At 33.6% G+C, this 26,130-nt stretch overlaps 1 protein-coding gene and 1 long non-coding RNA gene across 2 annotated transcripts in view; one reads left to right on the top strand and one right to left on the bottom strand.

Annotated features, from left to right (window-relative positions):
- LOC111511146 (uncharacterized) overlaps positions 1 to 26,130 on the top strand; it is a 541,917-nt gene that overhangs the window by 374,755 nt on the left and 141,032 nt on the right. The gene's annotated exons all lie outside the window — the stretch shown is intronic.
- Positions 325 to 23,027, bottom strand: LOC141487339 (uncharacterized). Its single transcript, XR_012468341.1, has 3 exons — positions 22,833 to 23,027; positions 21,764 to 22,035; positions 325 to 753 (listed from the first exon to the last, which is right to left on the bottom strand). It is a non-coding gene; the product is annotated as an uncharacterized lncRNA (long non-coding RNA).

Here is a 26,130-nt window from a genome sequence, read left to right as displayed (position 1 = left end):
ATGTATGTGACAAAATTGAAATATACATTAATTATTCATTCGGTCGGTAGCCAAGCGGCTCGGCGTGGGTGCTTTGTTCACTCACTCGAATTGACTGCCGTGTTGGTCGGTGGTTCAAGCCCTAATCTGAAAGATCTATCTTCACTTGCTATCGTCCATCCCGTGTTAGGAATCACACGTTAAAAGGTAAGACCTCGTTAATCCTTAGCTCGCACAAGTTTCGACTTCTGAGGGTTGTCGTTCGTAGGGGTGCGATAGCTGGTTGACGGTTAAAACAGATTTTTTTTAAAACAGAATAAACTTAGTTTCAAATGTGTTTAACCAAATGAAATGTCATGTATTTGTGAAAGATGTTCACTTTTGACAAATACCCTTATAATACGAAAAAATATTCTAAAGGCGTCTTGAAGATTTATTTTGTTACAATTAATGATAATTTGAAGTCATATTTGAGACGTCTTGGAAAGCCATCTGTATAGATTTGCTTTCAAATACAACGGTAAATAATGTTTCAAATACACTTTTGCGATATCTTTTGAGATCATCTCAGATATATAACTAATTTATTCTAGACATATTTTCAAGGAATTTCACAAGATTTTTTTTTAATTTTTCAATATAGGTCATTTATATTTTGGTAATAATAAATAGTTGTATGCTTTGTAACCATAATTGGACCGACGGCTCACATTACTTTTTTGTGTATTTCGTGGCTGCTGACTCTATAGGTATACTCTTTTACATTTCGGTAGTCTAAAACAAAAAAAAATATTGTGATTTTACATTTTAATTATTCTAACGGACGTTAGAAATATTGAAATTATCCGCTAATGACATCTATTCAACTATAATATTCATTCAGTAAATTTTTTTCTCAGAGGAGAATATGATTTTCATTTCAATTCATATTGAATTCTTATACAATTGATTCAAGTATTTTTATAGTTTCCAAATTATTTTCATCAGGATTTGTGGAATTGAAAGTACACATTACCTCTTCAGAAAAAAAAATGGTGAAATATTGTAGGAGTAGGCAAGAAATGAATAGAAATGATTTTCTTCACTGAATATGGAATAGTTTTAGTATTTTTCATTAAAACCCAGCTTTAGTGTCTACATAAAAATTATACTTATCTTGTAAACAATAAATTCAATTACAATAATATCAATCAAAGATGAGTCATGTATTGTCATATGTAGTTTCATCCAAATATGAATCTCATTATAAGTATGAGTACAGGAACTTTGAATGCATCTTAGAATGCGAACTATAAAAAACAAGAATATGTATAAAAACTCTGAAACTCTGATTTTCATGTCGAATAACACAATGACAATTTCAGAGATTTTTTGAATTACAAGAAAATTTCACAAATTTGTTAATTGAATCAAACTTTTTTTCTAGACTCTTTTTCTCTCTCTGGATTCATATTAGTTTCCTATAGCTCCAGCAATGTTGAAATAAATACTTTTGAATCATCTAAAATCTTCTTCTAGAAGAAAATCATATATTTAACGAAGAGTTCGAAATTTTGCACATAGAAAATAAAGTTTTGAATCTGAATCATTTGGAAGCAATGGAAATTAATAAACTTAAAAATTTAAACTATCTAATAAATGACCAACTAGATTTGAATAGATCACCATTATTGAACTTGTTTTCTTAAAATCCGAAAAGGGCAATTATTATTGATGTAGATGTGAGGTAATATGCTTTAGGTAATCATAATTCACAGGTGCCTTAGGTAGAGGTTCAGGTAGTTTTTTGGAGATAATCTCAATTATGGTTACCTGCAGTATATAAATATGAATGTAAGAACAATTTGAAGTATTAATAGACTTGAGAAAGCTACTATGCTAGCGATATTTTTTCAAATAAATTTTGTGAAGATAAAATCATGAGGTGTAGTTTTTGAATTGTTTAAAATCTGTTTTTTCGTTAACCAGCTGAAAAAACAGGTCCTCTAGGAACGGCAACCCACAATCGATCGATGCAGTTTCTGGAGATTCACCTTGTATATTTCGCGAAAAAGTATCCACTCAGGACGCAATCATAGCTCTTCATCACAGATATATCATCAGCTCTTAATGAAAATAAACCATGCCGATGCGTATTCATCGACTTGTCGAAGGCATTCGACACGCAGTTGACTATGACCTTCTATTGAAATCCTTGGAGGATATTGGTATAAGAGGCAAACCTTTGAATTTGTTCAGAAGTTACCTCACTGATAGATTCCAGTGTGTGAGAATTGATGACGTGTTGAGTGACACGCGAAAAACTGTTATTGGGGTTCCCCAAGGCACGGTTTCAAGACCAATGCTTTTCAACATATATGCGTGAATGGACTGTACTCTACACCGGGAAAAATGATTGAAATCTACCTCGGAATTTTCATTTCGAACGAAGAAAATTACTTCAGTTTTATTGAAAATATACTCTCTCTATTGAATAATTCACATCCCCGAGCGTAATTTCAGTAGGCAATGTACTTTTCATTGAGAATTAAATATTCATCTAATATATGTGTGAAATCATAACGTATTATTTCATGTGAAGTGAATTACTAACTGGACGATGGGTATTCCCCCTTAGTGAAATGTATTTGTGAGCGATTATTGTATTGTTCATTCTTGTCTACAGAAGCGCATCGGTTTGTCTGACGTGTGCATTATAATATTTTTGTTGTTGGTGAAAATAAATAAAGAAGGTGAGTACATTTCTTGTAAAATTTCAATAACTAGTCCAATAAACAGATGAATTCATTGAGTTTTCTCGTTATGCATTATAGAGTATTTTTTTATTACAAGTATATCCTAACCTCACATCGCGAATTATTTCATACTATATGGAATAGAACAACATATTTAAACTGATTTTCAAATAATTACAGAACATATATTTGAAAATGTTTGTGATAATTACTGAATGGTATTGAGAAAAAGAGATATACTCGATAGCAGTGGCGTGACTCATCAGTGACGCCGTATGCACGATCCATTTTAAAAATGAATTTCGATGAGGAATAAAGTTTCGTATTGGTGATTGCAAATATCGGACAATGTTAAATCGTAATTTTATTCACCTAAAAAATATATGAACGTTTTATTCGTATCTCTCATAATTTTGGATGAATTTGAGGATTTGTGATTCTTATTATTGAACTTGAAAACATTTTTGCGATGGGAGGCAAGTTGGAACTCAAAATTGAAGGAATCGAGAAACACTTTAGGACCTTTTTGTTTCTGTTGAAGAGGTGAACAAAACATTTCATCACCACTTCATACTATATCATTATAGCTCTATTTCAGAAAATGTTGGAAAACATTTGGAAAAATCTAATTTTTTATTTAAACGGTTGAAATTTTTGAGAAATATTAATATTGAAATCAAACTAGTAGTAGTTTTTCTCTAGGAATGTGTGTTCGTCAACTTACTGTGTTTTTAGATTTCTAAACCTATTCATTTGATATTTCATTTCTCTTTTAGGATAATAGCAGCAATTGAAGAAAAAAGAAACAGAAATATTACTTTCATTTCTCTTTCCGAATAATACCACCATGAGCAAGAAAGAAAATGTGTTAATTTGAAGAATGGTTTTTTTTATTTTGTACTGTTATTTGACTTTTTTGAAAATGAAAAAAAATGTTTTGTAGAATTTCATTCCAAGAATGTATATGAACTAATTTTGTATATACATATTTTTTTAATATATCAAAGTGTAATATGTCTTGTGCATTCAATTATCTAAAGTATGAGGAAAAATGGCCACTTAAGAGTCAAGAGGTCAACATCCGATTGAGGTATCATTATCTTCAAAACTACTCTGAATACGGACCTTCTTACAACGGAATATCCCAAGGTAATATAACCCGTAAATGGAAAATTACACCGTAAAATTTTATCAGAGTATAGAATTCCACTGTGAAATTATATAAGAGTGTAAAATTCTACTGTAAATTTTGTCAAGAGTGTAATATCTCGATATAAATTTATATCGCAAATTTACCCTATAAAGTTTCATTTCAACACAAAAGTACACTCAAAATGAAAAATTACACTGAAAAATTCCACACTTGTCTTCGGGGTAGAATTACAAAATAATATTCCGCATGGAATGTGAGATCACACACGAAACTAATTTCTCGCTAATATGGGCGGTAATTAAATTGCCACCGGTACCGGTGGAAAAATTTTTACCAGTGTATCGAAAGCAAAGGTAAAATATTAGGTTTTGCAGACTATACGGCTATTTTCTACAAGGCGAATGGCTGGGAGGAACTGAAAAGTATTGTTGAAACTGATCTCGGATCAATAAAAAATTGGCTTGAACATCGATTGTTGACAGTAAATTTCGATAAAACTCATTATCTACCCTTCAGTTGCAATAATTTCAGTAATCCTTCTTTTTCACAATTGAAGATTGGACAACAGATAATACTTCCCGAATCAAAAGTGAAATATCTAGGTGTGATAATTGACTCACATCTCAAGTGGAAGGATCATATTCAATATATCTGTAATAAGTTACGTTGTATACTATACAAATTCAAATATTTATTGAAAATACTGACATATACTCTGCGATCTCAAAATTCTATATCACGCACTCGTGGCGAGTCATCTGAGCTATGGAATCGCTTGCTGGGGTGGAACATTCCATATACACCTTCGTCCACTTGAGGTGCTCCAAAACAGGTTCCTAAAGTTGATGCTATCAAAACCACCACATTATTCAACAGAATCATTGTATTCCGAAGCTAAAGTTTTCGATATCCGCCAACTGTTTTACTATAATATTGTCATAGCTTATTACAAGAATAGATGTTTCACTCTTCCGACTCACTTATACAACACCCGTAAAAAAAATAACCACGTTATTCCTCAAACGCAAAAATCAATTTTCCAGCATTCATACAATTACCTTGCTCCTAAGCTGTTCAATACTATTCCCGACGAAATGCGCAGTGTCACAATTATTCATTTGTTCAAGAAAAAATTAAGATTATTCATATTATCTCAACCAAGAAATTTTTTTGCTGAACTTGTTGACAAAAAAAATATTTGAAATTTGTGTGTTATGTTTGTTATATACCTGAACCCATATGATGCATATGTTTGCATGTACATCATTAACATCAATTCATTTAAGTATAAAGCAGTTTCATAATATAATGTATAATGCGCCTTATTATTTTTTGAATTTTTTTACAACAGTACGTATTATGAAATGAAAAATATAACCCTCCTGATCGTTCACCTTCTTGGTTTACAATTTGGTCATTTTATAGCCCTATAACATTATTTTAAAAAAAGTGTCTGTATGTATTTGTGTGTGTATGTGTTAAGTTTTCTTTTTTAGGCGAAACAAGTGCTTCTGCACTTATTGCCATTTTACTTTATTCAACATAGCTATTATTTGTTTGTATGATTATAATTATTCTTTTTCATGAATAAAGTCATTATTATTATTATTATATAAACTGTGGTGTATCTCGTATTATAGAGTAAGTAGAGCGTGTGACGATTTTCCTAATAGAGTGTGGTTCAATCAGGATTTCTCAGGCTAAGGGATCAATCAAAATATTTTGATGATTGCTATACCCCAAAAAAACGGTAAAACTAAAAGCAGATACGCAAGTCTTGGTAATTTTTTCCAATGACTGTCAGTGAGTCTCTAATATAATCAAATTGAGAAACTAATCCACATAAATGGTTCTCACATTCCTATTCCATTATACTTCCCAAAAAATGATTTACTAATACCTACACTTGCCTCCATTCACTTAAATATTGTTCAATATTTCATCTACCGCAACATTATGTTATTAGGTATATGAATTATTCGAAATTAGGCCTAAAATTATAGCGCGATGTTACATCACAAAAAAGCACATCACTTTTCAAAAGTGGTGAGTGTAAAAAATTGGGCAACCACTCATAATAATTATAAATTAATGAAATCAAATGGAATTATTATATATTTGACGTTACGTAATCGTGAATGTATCCCGCAGGGCATACTCGCATATATGATTTATCGATGTGTATATTGATCAGGATGATAGATTTCCGTTTATTTTGGCTTCCTCTTCAGATTTTTCATGAGTGGGTAGTTATCAGAGTACACATAAGAGAAGTGACGGATTAGGTATGAATTCTTTGGTGAATCTAATTTTGATAACTTTGAATATTTGATCATTCAACTGAAATATCATTTATCTATACAGAATTTTACATAAGCTGATTTTAATTTTGTTGACGTTTCATAAAAAAATAATTATGTAACTGAGATGGCGTCTTTCGAACATGTTCATTCACTTCATCGGAACTTTCCAGAAAATAGTACCTAGAGCTTTGTTATGTAGAAATATAAGATGATGAATTAGATAATAATTCTGAAAAATCCCACCAAAATCGACTCACTGAATATTTTAAGAGATATCATGTACTAACTGAACGACAATTCCAGCCCAGAAAATGCCACAATAGATTCCATAAGTCAAATACTTGAAGTCTTGAATGAATCATCAAAGTGCCTAGCGGTATTCATTGATTTAGCACAGACTTTTGATACTGTCTCACATGGATAGGTAGGTAGGTAGGTCTAAAGTGAGTGGGTCTATTCGACCCTCCATCGCAACCCACAAGGGTTTATTGCGGCTCACACCTATTCACAGCCAAATAAACCCAGCTTCTTGACGAAGCCGATAAGTTTGTACGGTGAGTGGTCTTTCAGATCAGATGGTGAGAGTACGGATCTGCCGAACTCTAAGAACCTGATTCGGTTCCCAGCGGGGCAGGCACAAAGTATATGCTCTGCTGTTCCATCATTTTCCAGACAGAGGCGACACAAACTGTCTTCTGACAGTCCGAGTCTCTGCAGATGATGATTCAAATGACAGTAAGTGGGGTAAGAAGGCCTGTTAGACATCGTAGTTCATCCCTACTGTAGTCCAACAACTGTTTCATATCAAGCTTTGAAGGGTGAATAAACGCCTTGGAGTGAGCCAATCCTGAAAGATTCTGCCAGAAGTCCAAAAATCTTCTTGACATCCAGGTGTTCAGTGTTTGTTTGGCAAAGCCCAGAGCGATGCCAATGACAGGTTCTGGTCCGATGAAACCGCTTGCAGCACCCTCCTTTGCAAGAGAGTCAGCAGCTTCATTGCCTTCCAGGCCAGTATGGCCAGAAATTCAGACCAGAGAAAATCTGTTGAGTCTTCCTATCGAGGAGAGTCGTTATTGGCAATTCGATACCAATTTAGACGTTTCTCGCTAAGAGCCAAGAGCTTCCAACGCCGCTTGACTGTCCGAAAATATTTTTATTGACTTGTGTGTGAGGTTGGATTTTTCTAATCCCTACACACACAATTTAATAGGGTAAAGCTTGAAATACAGTCGCTTAGGTTCCTAGGCAGGTTGATATCTCTGTCCTGGGCGACTGAAAACATCTGCACAAGAACCGGAAGGTGTTTTTGATCCATATGTGAACCAACAACTATCTCCTTCTCCCGGAGGATCCAGTCCTGTCTACTCGGGTACTACTTTATAAGGCAGTTCGTAGTTGACAGTTGGAGGCATAAAGTCAGAGGTAATTTCCAGAATACTGTGACTTCCAATGTCAACCAGCAGTATGTTGCCCTCTGCATTGAATTGATTTGTGCAATTGGCAATGTGCACAAGTCTGTATGCAGTCCATCTAGCCTCTCTCTTCAGAAAAATGTGGAGAGGAGGTAGATCTAGAAGGATCTTCATGGCCGCTGATGGTGTGGTACTGATGGCACCACAAACCTGTGTCTGTAAGGCAGAGAGCTTCGACTGGACCGTTTTCTGTAAAGCCATAGGCCACCACACAATTGCACAATAAGTGATCATTGGTCTGACAATCATCACATAAATCCAATGGATTTGTTTGAGACCGAAACGCCAAGTTTCACCACAAATCCTTCGACATGTCCATAGAGACAGCCTGGCTTTGTGTGAAACTTTTTCCAAGTGAGCGTTCCAGGTGAGTCTTTTATCAAGGACAATGCCAAGATATTTCACCTCCGTTCCAAATGGAATGACCACACCATTGAGGAAAAGTGGCGTTAGATCGTCCAATTATCTCCTCTTGGTGAAGGGGATTAACACTGTTTTGCTGGGGTTGACAGACATCTGCTCCCTTCGGCGACAACTGTGAACAACGTCCAACGCGCTTTGGAGGATATTACAAGCTACCCTTTCCGACGTGGACCTTGCCAGGATGACAACGTCAGCTGCATAAGCTGGCAGATCGACTTTTCTTCTGTGGAGGGCATCAAGCAGACTATCCACCATAAGCGACCACAGAAGGGGAGATAGTACCCCACTAAAACAGGCGACATACGCCCAGGTGTATTTTACCCCACTCTGGCAGAAGCAAGATTAATGTTGTATAAAGATATATATATATATATATATATATATATATATATATATATATATATATATATATATATATATATATATATTGTATTGTATTGATTTCAGTATGTATTTCAGTATGAATTAAAGATGTGGTGGCCGTATTTAATGGGTGAAATATTATATATCATTTTGTAAATATTGTTTAATTAATGATTTTTCAATGATTATATGAAGCCTATTTTTTTGAAGAAGGTTATAATTTTTCAAAATTTTGATTGCTCTAACGAATCACGCATGATAATATTTTTGTTATTTTCCTTCAAAGCGCTTCATAAATAAACGAACTTTTAACGCAAAAAATATGCCTAGGTACTTTTAACATAAAATTAAAGTAAAATCATTAACTGTTATTTTTGAAGAAAAAAAGAATATTTAATATGATCATTTCATTTTTGAAAGAAATATATGAATTCCTAATAGAAATTAATATAATCCAGTCAAGAAGACGTATGATCAAACTTAGGTATAAAAAAACATCATTGTTCAGCCAATGAAGAAATCACCGATTAATTTGATTTCAAACGTTCTGTATTTGAAAAACATTGACAATTCACTCTTGTTTCTCTTCTGATAAACTAACAATTAACAAATCAACAGAAAATATATTAACGGGTTTACTGAAAAATCTCAGTAACTGGTGGATCAGAAACTTCAGCTCAATATGAGTTATGTTGTCGATGGTTTATCTCAAAATAACCTAACTTGGAAGTAACTTGGAAGATGGAATAGATAGGTTATGTTTTCGATTGTGATCAGAACGTGAAATTTATCTCAACTTTGTATAACGTATTGATGATGGCCCATGTTTTGGTGTGGATGATTCGCTTGTTAAAAAATCTCGGTGCACCTTAGGCACATTTATTGTTTCGATAATGAGTTGAGTTTTTATCTTTTGTAAAAAAATATGTTGATCAAAGGTGAATAAATGATAATTTGGTTATTGTTGGCCTATACCGTTGGTCAAAAAATTTCCCCAAATGTTTTTTGCCATCTGAACCATCACTCACCAAATAAAATAATCGACTTCGTCATGCATGAGTTATACCTGCATAAGAGAAAGGTCACGTCAAACTTTTCTGTTCCAGGATTGCCGAAAATTTCAATTTATTCGGAAAAGAATTATGTGTCGATAGTACGAAAGTACTGTTTTCCTGATGGTAACTTCAATTAGGTACTAATTTAAAAGCAATATACTTCACTGATACAATTCAATAGGATTACGTCAAGTTCCTCTGTTACTTTCATCCTCAATTAATGATATAAAAATATTGTATAAAAAAATTCAATGATCGATTAGAACAGAAAAAAAATTGCTTGCCTATCCTGTCTTTGATCTTTTCAACATTATGCAGCAACCATCATCTCTACGTCGAAATAAAAATAATTTTGATAATAATTTCAACTCCACGAATAACAATGACCCTATTTCAAAAAATGTTTTGAGGAGACTTTAACGAGAAGTTACAACAGAAACTGTTTTGGAGTAATTTTCAGAAACATTAATATCAAATATAATTTTGATAATGTGCTGACTATGTCATTATATGAATGAAGCAACGTTGAATAAGTGCGATTATTATTTGTATAGTATATAAGTGAACCGAATTTCGCAATATAGGTAGGTAGGTACCTACTCACCGCAATGTTTGTGATGTCACACTTCAAAATATGATAGGTACCTACATTCGCTTCCCTTACCTCTCTTAAAGACTTCTTAGTGTTCCTTGAAAAGAAAAACAACATTTATTGCCCAACAGATGAATCCATTTACCAGGACAATATGGACCTAATATAATAATGCAGTATAAATAAAGGCTATACTTAAGCAAAATATTTAACAAAATATTGACATATTAAGAATTTGACAAATTAAGAAATAAATCCATATATATGATCGAATTAAGAAAAAAGATGACGTATCATTTAATAACTATTAGTAAATAACATGAAATTTTGGATAATATAGTCTTCAGTGGATCGAAATTAATATCGCATTGACTGCAGTGGGTATTATAATTTTCACACATCAAATTTATAGGAGACAATTTTCCAAGGTTGGATCTACTAGAAGTTCAAAATCAAATCAAATCAAATATTTATTGATCCATTGAAAGAGGTTAAAAAAAACAATTGGACAAGTCAGTACATATGAAATACAGATATAAAATATAAGTATATAATATACACATTCATAAATAACAACAGATACCAAAACAATCCGCAATCAATGCAGATAAGAAAAAAATTCATCGATTGTATAGGGGCTAATTTCAGAAAGTAGTTGTTTTATTTTATATTTGAATACTTGCTCCTTGGTTATAATTTTGAAAAACTCCGGAAGTGCATTATATAATCTCAGTCCCAAAATCTCAAACGAGTTTAGACGTAAAGATAAACGTTTTTTTGGTATGTGAAAATGATTTCTGATGCGTGTATTATATTCATGAAAAGATTGGTTTTGTTTAAAATCCTCTTTATTTTTATGAACATACAACAAAAGTTCCAGAATGTAAAGACCAGGTAGGGGCACAATTTTCAATTTTTTAAATAATGTTCTACATGATGAAGTTCGTGATGCGTTTGCAATATGGTTCTAATAATTCTCTTTTGAGTTATAAAAACATTGTGCGCAGATGGAGAATTTCCCCAAACAATAATCCCATAGTTGATTCTTGATTGTATCTGACCGTGGTAATATAGGAGTAGACCAGATTTGTCTAGAATTCTTTTCAGGTTTCTCAACAGATAACACTGCTTATTGAGTATTTTGATGAGATTATCGCAGTGCTGACGGAAATTGAGATTGCTGTCTAGAAAAATCCCTAAGAATTTCATGCTATCAACTCTCTCTATCTCAGCACCGGATATTTCAATATTGATGTCTACCGTGTTAATATTTTGAGCAGTATGAAAAGCTACTGCTTTCGTTTTGGAGGCATTCAAAAATAGTGAATTTTCACTAAACCAATTTTGCAAGCTATCAAGATCAGAATTTATATTTTGTTGCAGTTCAGGCAAATATTTTGATTTAAATAGGAGAGAAGAATCATCAGCATACAAACAAGTGAGTGACTTTTGCAAAGCAGATGGCAACTCATTGATATAAAGAATAAAAAGAATTGGCCCCAAAACTGATCCTTGGGGAACTCCTATGTCATTATTTAACTGATCGGAAAAAAAAGTTTCGTCATAATTCTCATTCGAATATTGTATTTTGACAGCCTGGGTGCGATTTGAAAGATATGATACGAACCATTCATGCTGAATACCTCTAATACCCGTTTTGTACAGTTTGTCCAGGAGATTTTCGTGTTGTACGCAGTCAAAAGCACGGCTGAGGTCACAAAAAATTCCAGTGGGATTTTCGCCTGCTTCAACAGCCTGTAGAAGATTCGAATAAAAAGAAATTATTGCCGTTGTAGTGGAATGATTCGATCGAAATCCGTGTTGGTTCGGAGTTAGAACATTATTTATATTCAGAAATTTATGTAGAAATTCCAACATTATGTATTCGAATACTTTTGAGAGTGCTGAGGAGACAGCAATAGGACGATAATTCTCCAAATTATGAGAGTTTCCTTTTTTCAGGATTGGAGAAACTATAGAATGTTTCAGTCGCGAAGGAAACTGTCCTTGCTGAAGAGATATGTTCATAATGTGAGTTAGGGGCGCTATGATGTAGGGTGCAATCCTTTTGAGTATATGTCCAGAGATGCCATCTGGTCCACACGAATGTTTATTTTTGATTTTGTCCCTGATAACCTTCAGTATATCATCTTCACTGACATATGTAGTGAACATACTATTCTCAATATTCGGTATCAAATTAGTCCTCAAAGGGTTATTTGTAGTTTTATTTATTTTGTCAACAATATCATGTGGAGTATTCACGAAAAAGTCATTGAACATATTTGCGATATCGAGTGGATCTTCTACAAGACCATCATTAGTATCTATAGTTATATTACTTTTCTTTGTGGTTTTTCCTGATAACTCGTTAACAACAGACCACGTGTTAATTTGTTTCTAGTAACGAGGGTGCGTCAATGGAACAATGCAAAAATTTGTATAACATAATAATACTTCAGTTCCTCTAGCAGGATACACGCCATCAGCTCTAAATGCAATAAAATTCAGGAAACGCCATGGCACATTTCCCAAGGTTTCCTTTTGTACATTATATAGAGAGGACCCCATATCAAAGTAGCATATTCTAACTTGGAGCGAACAAGAGATGTATAAAGTATGGTTAAGGCTGTAATATTGGTGAATGATTTACAGTTGCGCAGAACAAAGCCAAGCATTTTTTTTCTAGCCGATGCCGCGACACTATTGGTATTGCCAACAAATGTCAACCTACTGTCTAACGTCACCCCTGAATCTTTGACAACATTACGTGTAAAAGAAAAAACTTTGCACTTTTCAAAATTCACTGCCCTTTTATTGATTTTACACCAGTTATCTATCAGGTCTAATTGAGAATGGAGGTATAGGAGCAGCTTTCTAAACTTGTGATAGATGGAAAGTAAGTTGCCACACGAAAGCTTGGAGATGAGATAATTTATGGAGATGAGGAAAAGCCGGGGTCCCAGATTGGAGCCTTGTGGCACACCGGATGGGGCTAAGTATAGTGCAGACGCAAATCCATTATAAAAACAACATTGGTTCTCTGATCCAATAAGTGCGTAGAAGTTGAGTTAGTAAGAGATTTGAATCCATTTGAGCTATTTTCTCTAGTATTAGGTATATATGAAGTGACTAATTCTGTCGAACAGTTCTTGTAGATTAAGAAATATTACATGTAATTTTTGGTAACAAATTGTTATTGCTCGAAATTATTTTTCGCTCCACATCTTCGAAACAAAGCGCCATATCAAAAATCATCAAAGGATTGAATATCCTCAGAATAGTCCAGGGAATAGTCCCTTAAATTTTTGTCGTATATTTAATAAACACTCTGTATACGGTCAATCAAATTTTTCAACAGTATATATCTATTCCTCAAAGTTAGGTATTCATTTTCAATGAAGGCATTTGAACTTTGATAGAAAAAAAAACGGTGTTGTTATTACTTCGCATTTTCATAATGAAATAAATGAGTAAAAATTATATTCTCTTGAGAAATTTTGTTTTGAACTTCGAAGGTTTCAAGCGTTTGATTCTCAAGATTTCAGTTTGTAAAATTGAAAATTTGAGGCATCATAATTTGGAAATGGTTAGCGGGGTACGACGAAGCCTTGCTATATACAGAGTATTTCAAAATTTCTGGTAGGTACCTTTTGTTGTATAATGTAAGTTTTTATATCAAGTGGATTTTCCTGAAGTCTCCTTGATTATCACTTCTATAATATTGTCCTCTGAATGCTGTTTTTATACAGATCAATGAATAACAAGTTGATTAGCACTTACTTCGGATGACGATATTTCCCCATATTCCCGTCTAACACTTCTACCCGAATGTCAAAAGGCACCATGCTTTATGTTCTGAACATGAATAATATTTACATTTAAATAGAAGTATGTTTTCGCTGGAAAGAATAACTCCATTGTTTTCGACATATTTATGCTTATTTGCTGCACCAGATGTGTGGACGTCAACCCACCGGCATTCAAAGGTCGTTTCTTGTTTATTTGCTTTCATAGGCGTACGCGGGCAGAGTATACAGGGAAATAGGAGTTGGTGGCGATATTCTTCAGTGGAATTGCGTAGTAGAAGTTTTTACCGAGTACCATTACAAAGTAAAAGTTCATTTCATTTTGGAAAGGTCATTCCTTCACCAAATACGAGTCTTTTACTGAATCTGTCATTTCATGCATTTTGACCTGCAAAAGGTTTTCTATGAGGCTCAAAGATAATTATTCCGAACAGGTAGATATGAAATATTGACCAAATCTACTAACAAGACAAGTTAATTAATCCATGAGTAAGGCCATTTTTGCTCGGGCGTGTCAACCACGAAATTATTGATGGAGTGTATACGTTCAATTCACACTCTGTTCGAAAATTGTCTTCACCACATTCCCAATGAAGATTATTACCGATTTTTCCTATATTGTAATGATCAACCTAGTTTATCAACTTGGAAAATTAGTGACTTAATATCAGACAAATTCAAGCAAGACAATAAACTAGGCGTCACTTTGGAGTAACCATTCCGTTGAAGATCATTTTTGATGATGCCTAGTTCCTTCCCGATACCTTTTTTTCGTATTTTAGAGTCCACACCGGGAAAAATGATTGAAATTTACCTCGGAATTTTCATTTCGAATGAAGAAAATTACTTCAGTTTTATTGAAAATATACTCTCTCTATTGAATAATTCACATCCCCGAGCGTAATTTCAGTAGGCAATGTACTTTTCTTTGAGAATTGAATATTCATCTAATATATGTGTGAAATCATAACGTATTATTTCATGTGAAGAGAATTACTAACTGGACGATGGGTATTCCTCCTTAGTGAAATATAAATTTTCGCCATCTCTTAATCGAATGTAAAATTACGCTTGTATTTGTGAGTGATTATTGTATTGTTCATTCTTGTCTACAGAAGCGCATCGGTTTGTCTGACGTGTGCATTAGAATATTTTTGTTGTTGGTGAAAATAAGTAAAGAAGGTGAGTACATTTCAGTAACTAGTCCAATAAACAGATGAATTCATTGAGTTTTCTCGTTATGCATTATAGAGTGTTTTTTTATTACAAGTATATCCTAACCTCACATCGCGAATTATTTCATACTATATGGAATAGTACAACATATTTTAACTGATTTTCAAATAATTACAGAACATATATTTGGAAATGTTTGTGATAATTACTGAATGGTATTGAGAAAAAGAGATATACTCGATAGCAGTGGCGTGACTCATCAGTGACGCCGTATGCACGATCCATTTTAAAAATGAATTTCGATGAGGAATAAAGTTTCGTATTGGTGGTTGCAATTATCGGACAATGTTAAATCGTAATTTCATTTACCTAAAAAATATCTGAACGTTTTATTCGTATCTCTCATATATTTGGATAAATTTGAGGATTTGTGATTCTTATTATTGAACTTGAAAACATTTTTGCGATGGGAGGCAAGTTGGAACTCAAAATTGAAGGAATCGAGAAACACTTTAAGACCTTTTTGTTTCTGTTGAAGAGGTGAACAAAACACTTCATCACCACTTCATATTATATCATTATAGCTATATTTGCTATATTTCAGAAAATGTTGGAAAACATTTGGAAAAATCTAATTTTTTATTTAAACGGTTGAATATGTATCAAAATTTTTTGAGAAATATTAATATTTAAGTCAAACTAGTAGTAGTTTTTCTCTAGGAATGTGTGTTCGTCAACTTACTGTGTTTTTAGATTTCTAAACCTATTCATTTGATGATGATATTTCATTTCTCTTTTAGGATAATAACAGCAATTGAGGAAAAAAGAAATATTACTTTCATTTCTCTTTCCGAATAATACAACCATGAGCAAGAAAGAAAACGTGTTAATTTGATCTCATTTTGTACTGTTTTTTGAAAATTAAAAAAAACTGTTTTGTAGAATTTCATTTGAGGAATGTATATGAACTCATTTTGTATATACCTATTTTTTAAATATATCAATGTGTAATATGTCTTGTGCATTCAATTATATAAATTATGAGGAAAAATGGCCACTTAAGAGTCAAGAGTCAACATCCGATTGAGGTATCATTGTCTTCAAAACTACTCTGAATACGGACCTTCTTACAACGGAATATCCCAAGGTAATATAACCCGTAAATGAAAAATTACACCGTAAAATTTTATCAGAGTATAGAATTCCACTGTGAAATTATATAAGAGTGTAAAATTCTACTGTAAAATTCTGTCAAGAGTGTAATATCTCGATATAAATTTATATCGCAAATTTACCCTATAAAGTTTTATTTCAACACAAAAGTACACTCAAAATGAAAAATTACTCTGAAAAATTCCACACTTGTCTTCGGGGTAGAATTACAAAATAATATTCCACATGGAATGTGAGATAACACACGAAAGTAATTTCTCGCTAATATGGGCGGTAATTAAATTGCCACCGGTACCGGTGGAAAATTTTTTACCAGTGCAAAAGCATGGTCTACTAGAGTATTGATGATTCCTCTTCCAATCGATTGATGGCGGTTGGATTCGTGGTTCCAGCATGTGAGTGGGTATTCGGTAAACCTACAGGTGTTTCCCAGTTAGTGTCGGTCCTCTTCACCAATACGTCTAAGAATGGCAATTCGTTGTGGAATTCCTTCTCCATTGTGAAAGTGATAGAAGGTCTTACGCTTTTGATGTGCTTCAGGAAAGTGTCTAGTTCTGTATTTCCATTATTTCATAATATGAAGGTGTTGTTAACGTATATCAAACGAACTAGGGGCTTTTTGTAGTCGATTGATATTGATTGGATTGGTGGTTCAGATACTGTCCCGTGTGAGTGGGTTTCCGGTATACAGATGTTTTCCACTTAGTGTCGGTCTCCTTTACCAATATACACTGGTAAAAATTTTTCCACCGGTACCGGTGGCAATTTAATTACCGCCCATATTAGCGAGAAATTACTTTCGTGTGTGATCTTAGATTCCATGCGGAATATTATTTTGTAATTCTTCCCCGAAGACAAGTGTGGAATTTTTCAGTGTAATTTTTCATTTTGAGTGTACTTTTGTGTTGAAATAAAACTTTATAGGGTAAATTTGCGATATAAATTTATATCGAGATATTACACTCTTGACAAAATTTTACAGTAGAATTTTACACTCTTATATAATTTTACAGTGGAATTCTATACTCTTATAAAATTTTACGGTGTAATTTTTCATTTACGGGTTATATTACCTTGGGATATTCCGTTGTAAGAAGGTCCGTATTCAGAGTAGTTTTGAAGATAATGATACCTCAATCGGATGTTGACTTTTGACTCTTAAGTGGCCATTTTTCCTCATAATTTAGATAATTGAATGCATAAGACATATTACACATTGATATATTAAAAAAAATATGTATATACAAAATTAGTTCATATACATTCTTGGAATGAAATTCTACAAAACATTTTTTTTTCATTTTCAAAAAAGTCAAATAACAGTACAAAATAAAAAAACCATTCTTCAAATTAACACATTTTCTTTCTTGCTCATGGTGGTATTATTCGGAAAGAGAAATGAAAGTAATATTCCTTTTTCTATTTTCCTCAATTCCTGTTATTATCCTAAAAGAGAAATGAAATATCATCATCAAATGAATAGGGTTAGAAATCTAAAAACACAGCAAGTTGACGAACACACATTCCTAGAGAAAAACTACTACTAGTTTGACTTCAATATTAATATTTCTCAAAAATTTTTGATACATATTCAACCGTTTCAATAAAAAATTAGATTTTTCCAAATGTTTTCCAACATTTTCTGAAATATAGCAAATATAGCTATAATAATATGGTATGAAGTGGTGATGAAGTGTTTTGTTCACCTCTTCAACAGAAACAAAAAGGTCCTAAAGTGTTTCTCGATTCCTTCAATTTTGAGTTCCAACTTGCCTCCCATCGCAAAAATGTTTTCAAGTTCAATAATAAAAATCACAAATCCTCAAATTTATCCAAAATTATGAGAGATACGAATGAAAGGTTCAGATATTTTTTAGGTGAATGAAATTACGATTTAACATTGTTCGATAATTGCAACCACCAATACGAAACTTTATTCCTCATAGAAATTCATTTTTAAAATGGATCGTGCATACGGCCTCACTGATGAATCACGCCACTGCTATCGAATATATCTCTTTTTCTCAATACCATTCAGTAATTATCACAAACATTTTCAAATATATGTTCTGTAATTATTTGAAAATCAGTTAAAATATGTTGTACTATTCCATATAGTATGAAATAATTCGCGATGTGAGGTTAGGATATACTTGTAATAAAAAACACTCTATAATGCATAACGAGAAAACTCAATGAATTCATCTGTTTATTGGACTAGTTATTGAAATTTCACAAGAAATGTACTCACCTTCTTTACTTATTTTCACCAACAACAAAAATATTCTAATACACACGTCAGACAAACCGATGCGCTTCTGTAGATAAGAATGAACAATACAATAATCGCTCACAAATACAAGCGTAATTTTACATTCGATAAAGAGATGGCGAAAATTTACATTTCACTAAGGGGAAATACCCATCGTCCAGTTAGTAATTCTCTTCACATGAAATAATACGTTATGATTTCACACATACATTAGATGAATATTTAATTCTCAATGAAAAGTACATTGCCTACTGAAATTACGCTGGGGGATGTGAATTATTCAATAGAGAGAGTATATTTTCAATAAAACTGAAGTAATTTTCTTCGTTCGAAATGAAAATTCCGAGGTAGATTTCAATCATTTTTCCCGGTGTACGTCTTGAAATGGCAATTCTTTGTGTACTTTGTGAAAGTGATGAAAAATCTTACGCTGTCGATGTGCTTCAAGAAGATGTCTAGTCCTGTATTCCCAGGGTTCCAAAAATCTATATATGGAAATCATCTCAAATCACTACCCGGGAATATAGCTCTTCGTAGTACTTCATTTTTTCCAATAGGTATAATAGGTATTCCACTATTTGGGGCCAATGAGTTGAATAAAACAGTTTTTTTTATTGAATTCAACAGCAGAACATTCAGAACATATTTCAAGAGAGATGTTATTTTTTGACATTCCTGTAACCCACAGGTAAATTTTGATGCCAATACGTACTTGGTAAAACTGTACCTCAAATATGTTTTTCTTTAATTTTCAATGCTTTTCACCTGATCACATGAAAGTTCCTGATAAGTTCCTTTCATCAGTTCATTTCATTGTTATTACTGAAAATACTATATAAAAATGTTTCGTATTCATTTATATCGACGATATTGTCATGCGAAGTTTTTCGTGAGTTTTTCTGGCATCCTTTGGTAGAAATGGTCCTCCTGGTCTGAAGATAAGCCTACTTAGGAACGCTCTATCTAGTCATATTTTAGGGGTATGAACCTCTCCAATGATTTGCATCGGAAATGTTAGAAATATGGAATATTTTTAATTCGTTTTGTTTTAAATGCAAAGGGTAGTTAAATATTCTATTTTTTCTCAGAATATAAAGAGGTGAGCAGATCTAAGATTATCTATCCCATTTTCGTTACTCTTTGACAATATGCATTACTCCTTCATCCTGAATGGTAGGAAAATAAAATCGTGAGTGCTTTTGTCGTATGAAACTGGTAATTCGAAACTTAACGAACCACGCAAATAGCTCGGAATTGAAATGTTACTTTCTCTAGTTTTTGCCCACCCATATCTTAACCTCGAAACTTGCTGAGTGCACTCCAACAATGGATTCAGAGTATTTCTCTATTGTTGATACAATTCTGAGGTTGTACAGAAATTAGGTGATAATAGATTCGATATGTCACGGTCTCACGTTACTCAATATTATAACAATTCAGTGTTTCTGTATAAAGCAAATTCATTGCAATTTCTTTGCTTTTTTCGGATATCGAAAATAATACTTCATCCAACGATCGAGAAATATGGCAATATTCTGAAATGAGAATAATTTGTGGGGGATATCCCGAATGAGAGAGATACCAATAAAGTTTATATAAAGAAACAACCTGACATATTTCTTTGTTTGTTATCATATTCATTTCAGAATTATTTAAAAATTGGGTGGAAAATAAACAATCTAGTCAGCTCGATTTCGATCCTAGGACCCCTGGCACTCAATACAACGTCCTAACAACTATAGTCCAATCATATTTTCATCTCGGAATGAGAGATAATAAGCTATAAACTTGTATGTTCTTTTATTTTGGCGTTCTATAAGTTGTCTCGGAAGTTTCATACAATCTCGTGTCTGCGCTGAAAGTTATTTAAGCTTAAAGGTCACAGAAATTATGTTTGTAACCCTGAAATATGGCTCGATGGAACTTTCTAAAATAGACTTATCTTCGCAGAGCATGAGAACCATTTCCACAAAAGGTTGGCAAAAAAATGACCAAATCACAAAAAAATTCGCAGTTATGACAACATCCTAGATATAAACGAAAACAAAACATTTTCATACAGCATTTTCAGTATTAACATTCAGAGTTTGCCAAATGAAAGGAACTTCAATGTGATCGGGTAAAACCAGCAATAATATTCATTACAGAACATTGATGAAAGAAATACATATTTGGGATCATTGTTTTACCGAGTATATACAGGCATCAAAATTCACATGTTAGTTATAGGAATGTCGAAAGTCAAAATCTCACCTGAAATATGTTTTGAATGTTCTGCTGTTGACTTCAATGAAATTACCTTTATTATTTAACTTACGGATCCCAACTGTCCATATTCATATTCATATTATCTTTGAAGATTGATGAAGTACTACAAAGAGCTATTGGATATCAAATATTCCCGATCCAACCTGAATTCTTCATCGGTACCAATAACTGATGAAGCTACCGTGTACCGAAACGCGTTTTGAATACAATTCAATGTGAAAATTCTGTTACTATCATCTTGAATAGTGTTATTGATTTTCATCAAGTAATGGGTCAGAGTAACATAACCACCTCAATTCATTTCAATTATATAAACATTGATCCAATCACGTGTTAGGAATCACACGTTAAAAGGTAAGACTTCGTTAATCCTTAGCTCGCACAAGTTTCGACTTCTGAGGATTGTCGTTCGTAGGGATGCGACAGCTGGTTAACGGAAAAACAGATTTAAAAACATAACAGATTTTAATCTGATAGACTCATATCTACGACACATAATGCTTAAATAGGGGCTACTCGTTCATCAAAAAATGGAATGGAAAAATAATTCAAAGCAATCGAGTTGCGAATATTTAGTACAAAATATTGAGGAATTTCAAACTAGATTCCAAACCTTCGATCCCACAGATTCATCAAACATAGATGACATATGAAAAATTTTATAGACCACTTCCACTGGTGTTTTGCTGCGTAAATACCGCTCTCTGAAGAATCCTTATTGTAATTAAAAAACTTTAAATCGCACAAATATCATTCAAGGAGGAAAACAAATATACCTATTCAGATAAAAGATTATAAACTCCAATAACAACGACTAAGACTGTGGAAAAAGATAAATGATCAACAGCACACTGGGTAACGAATTCATGAGTGCGTCTTCTTAATAATCTACAACAGAATAACCTTTAACTGACGAAAAAATTCCAGATCTCTTTGCATACCATTCTGCTGTGCAAATCCAAATCGATCAAAAGTTGAAAAAATACTTACTTTGAAAATAGGCACTCCAATGGTATCGTTATAATATGTAACCACTCAGCCAACATCAAAAATGCCTCCATATGTGAAGAAAAAATTTTAATTCTCCAAAGTGATAACTTTAGTTTCTGAATCGCATTTAATCATAAATTCAGAAAATTGCCTCAAGACATTCTTGAAACTTCTGCAATAATTTGTCCAAATTTTAATGTTGTATCACATTGGCATATCGAACTTGTTTGTTTTTTATCTGGAATGCTCATGCTTTTACAACTGAGGTGAATCTGTAAAAATGTGTTTGTTCATTATCTTATATTCTTACTTGTTACAGTTTTGATACATTATTTGTAACCATAGATGTCTATACTATTTCCAACTTGTGAACTAAACTATACAATTTAGTATCCTTTATTGTCGACAGGTTTATCTTGTCGAAATGTTTTTGTACTTTCGGAAGTGGTAACAGGTATATCTTGATGAATTTTCTGCTATATAACTTTCTTAGACATTTTTAAAAAAGTGGTGTTTTCATTCATCATTGGTTATTGAAACTAAGAAGAAAGTATAAATTATTGTTTTTTGGAAAACAAATTTTTGGCTTTCTATTTCTCCATCTTCATACAAAAAATTGAAAAACGTCTGAAGAAAGGAAGAAATAAATTTAAGTTTGGGTTGAGCTAATTTCTTTTAGATTTTTTTTAATCTGTCAGAATCGTGATCTGAACATTTTTGTAAATAGTTCATTTTGAAAAAAATTGCCTTCTTCATTTTTCCAGCAATTTCCCACATTTTTATATTGAGATGGAGAAGTAGTAACCTTTTTTTCTTTCAAACTCAAAAATGTATCTCTACTTGAATATATTAGTGGTTTTCCCAAGTATTTATTTTGTTACAAAAATATGGTTCTATAATTACCAGCATATAGTCATTTCACTACTATCGTATCACCACTGAACATTCTATTTTATTTTCCTCTCATCAAAGCAAGTAACATCACCGTGAATACGAATAGAGAACTATTATCATTGTTGATATATTTTTCTTCATCTAAAGTTGATTCGCTCATTTCCACAATACTTACAACATGTATGTCGATAACATAAACGTCAACCATACGAGAATCCCACCGAGCATTTTTGACAAGAGTACCAATAAAAACGGTGCGAAGTGTCGATTATAGAATCAGGTAGGCGAAAGAGCTAATTTATATTATTCAAATGTCAGCTTGTTTTGCGCATATTCTACTCCTTATAGTCCTTATAAACACCTACGTCTGATATCTGAATAACCTGCTTCTTGATAACAGTGTTGTCAGGTCATTCGATATTTCTCAAATACTCGTATAGAGGGAGTTCTGAATTAACGATCCATTTTGACCTGACCCTTCAGTAAAAAGTAACAGCATTCAATAGTGTATTTCATCAGTTCGGACTTCCATTGCCTAATATAAAATAAAAAGATTAACCGTAAATAACAACTTCATAAAAAAAAAACTGAAATTACAAGGAAATAACATAAGAGCTACAACCAGAAAATAAAAAAAATTAAATGTTAATAAAATCTGAAAATTAGAAAATATTATTGACAAAGAAGAAAAAGAAAAAGTAATTAAAAGATTCCAAACCAAGTTACGTCATGACATTTCGATTGTTAGTATCCACAATCGTCTTCGGGTGATAACTGGACTTTTTCCTCCGAGATCTGACTAATTATAGGTCATTCGGATGCTTTCACCTTTCACCTCTTTCCTCTTTCCGCTTCATAGGTTTTAGCGGGAGTTGGTCGTTTTTCGCTTGATAAGAGGTTTCCATATGTTACGTATCGATACGCTTGCTTGACTAAATGCGTTGTTGGACAACATATACGCGGCTTCCTTGAATTTTCTCCTAAACCAGTGTTCCTCTTTGTGGATGATTTCAGCTTGATCCCATTTGATATTATGTTGATGAGTCCAAACATGCTCTGCTATTCCGGATTTGTTGGTTTTTCCTCGATGTGTGTGTTTCTTGTGCTCAGCAATGCGAACTTTGAATGGTCTCTCAGTTTCACCGATGTATGATTCTCCGCACTCGCAGGGTATCCGGTAAATGCAATTCTTGGAATCGCAGTCCGCGTTTGATGGCCTGGTTTTTGTGAAGCTGCTACGGATAGTGTTCCCAGATCTGAAGCAGGTCCTGTTGTTATACTTGGACCCAATTCTTCTTATTTTTTTCGATAATCCTCTGATGTAGGGGAGTACAAGTACTGGTTGTGGCGGCTTTTCTTCCTTGTGGAGCTCTTGCTATCTTCTAGCTAAAGCCTGTTCTACCATCACTCTGGAGTAACCATTCCGTTGAAGGTCATTTCTGATGATGCCTATTTCTTTTTCGAGACCTTCCTTTGTATTACAGATCTCGAAAGCACGGTCTAGTAGAGTCTTGATGCATTGGTTGCATACTTTTGATGAAATCACTTTTCTCACACGCCAGAACGTTTTGCCAATCACGTGAGCATCATCAGTGTTCAAGGTGGATTAATTTTACGCCAAAAGTTACAATTCGATGTGTCATGTTGACTATTTGTTTTCAAACATTTCATTCCCATATGATGATTGTCGACAGTAATAGAAAGCACAATTTGTCACCCAACCTTCGAAGTTATTACTATCGATCCATAAAAGATCTCGAACATTGCTATTATGCATGATGATAGTATCACTAGATAAATGAAACCCCTGATTCACACAGTGACGTACAGAGAACTTGTTAAAACCGTTACTTGTAAGAAATAATACACAAGAAAATGAGAAATAACAGTGAATTAATGAATTTTCAAATAGAAAAATATTAAAAATCTCATCATGTAAAACTCTCAGTTGATAGTTTGAATACTGATAGGCATACACCTTTCGAGGTGATTTGCTTTACCTTTTAACCGTTCTTGAAAATTATGGTTTTATTTCACAAACGTATCTATGTACGTGTTTCTTTTTATTAATATGTATTTTTTCTCAGTTGCCAGTGACTTGTGTGAAAGGATTTATTCTGTCGGTAAACATATAAATTGTATTCATTTTCGCTTGTTGATATTTACTAGTAAACTTGATTAGCCTCAGTTATAATTGTACTATTCATACAACGTGATTCGAATTCTATTCACCGTGTTTGCTACCAAATATAGTATCACTACCTTGAGACCCGAAAGAAATCATTGGAAGTGATTGAATCTATAACAGTACTTGTTGAAGTATTTGTCATAATCACGTCCTTTCAGCAAAGGTGCATCAATTCTTTCAACATTAGTTTCAAGATGTAATTATTCAAATGCCTTGTTTGCCTTGTTTGCCTTGTTTGAACTTATTGTCAGCAAAATTGAGAAACTGGCAGAAATTGAATTTCCTTTTTTCAGTTATACCATTTTTACACATTGATGGAGAAGTGGAAACGTAAAAAAGGGGTTCCACCAAAAAATGATCCTTTGCTTCTTCATTTTCTTAACTATCTGTTTTTTTTTCGGTGTAACGGCATTGACTATTATGGCTGCTGTTCTAGATCAATTTTCACGAGAAAAATATCTCGTTGGTTTTTAAGTCTCAGGGCAATTAATCGCTGCGCCAATTCACTACTATAATCTCGTACTATATTTCCCATTATGGAAGTCAGATATAATTTTGCATCAGAAATGATCTATATTGTCACATTCCAAGAGCAATATTATTTCTCTGTATCTGTAGAGTAGGGAGGGTGAGTGTAGACCAACAGCACTTAGGCCACATGTGACCCATTGTACATCCTCCCGAGGAGTTGTCCTCCTAGGTCATCGTTCATCCCCTCCTTTCCAGGAAGGTGGACAGGTCACTAGAAGACATCTTCTTCATATTGGCAGATGTAGGCCAAGACTCACCGAACACACACTCTCTTTGGCAACCTTAAGGTGTCTCACGGTGGCCTCCGCGAAGGTTTTGGAAGGTGCAGCGACATTACTGCGGCTTCTTCAACCTTCTTGGGGTTCCCTCCGTGGAGGTGTACAAGTGAGGGAGCTTTCCTGCAGAAGCAGCCGGTTCTTCTCCTTTATTCAAGGCGTAGCTCTTGGCACCCGCCGCAGGAAGTGCTCTTGCTGTTGGAGGTGGAGTGGGGGAGGAGGAGGGTGCACTTATAGTTGCTGCCACTCCTGCCTCTTTCACTCTCTTTCTCCTTTTGACCTCGGCGCCGCAAATGCGTTCACGCCTTGGCCTTTATATTACATCAGGAGGTGATTTGCTATGTCCAGCCTCATTCCAAGCGGTAGATTGGGGTGAACATTCCTGTTCATTCCCAGCCATCGCCTTAGATTGAGGTGAGCACTTCTGTCCAGCTTATTGGTTTTTGTTTTTGTTGTTTCTGTTTTTGTGTCTGTTTCAT

Source organism: Leptinotarsa decemlineata, unplaced genomic scaffold, assembly GCF_025532065.1.
Source record: "Leptinotarsa decemlineata unplaced genomic scaffold, Ldec_3_MD MMD2_tig00078422_RagTag_RagTag, whole genome shotgun sequence".
NCBI classification, from domain to species: domain Eukaryota; kingdom Metazoa; phylum Arthropoda; class Insecta; order Coleoptera; family Chrysomelidae; genus Leptinotarsa; species Leptinotarsa decemlineata.
Note: the sequence above shows the minus strand (reverse complement) of the source record. Positions and strands in the feature narration are given on the sequence as shown.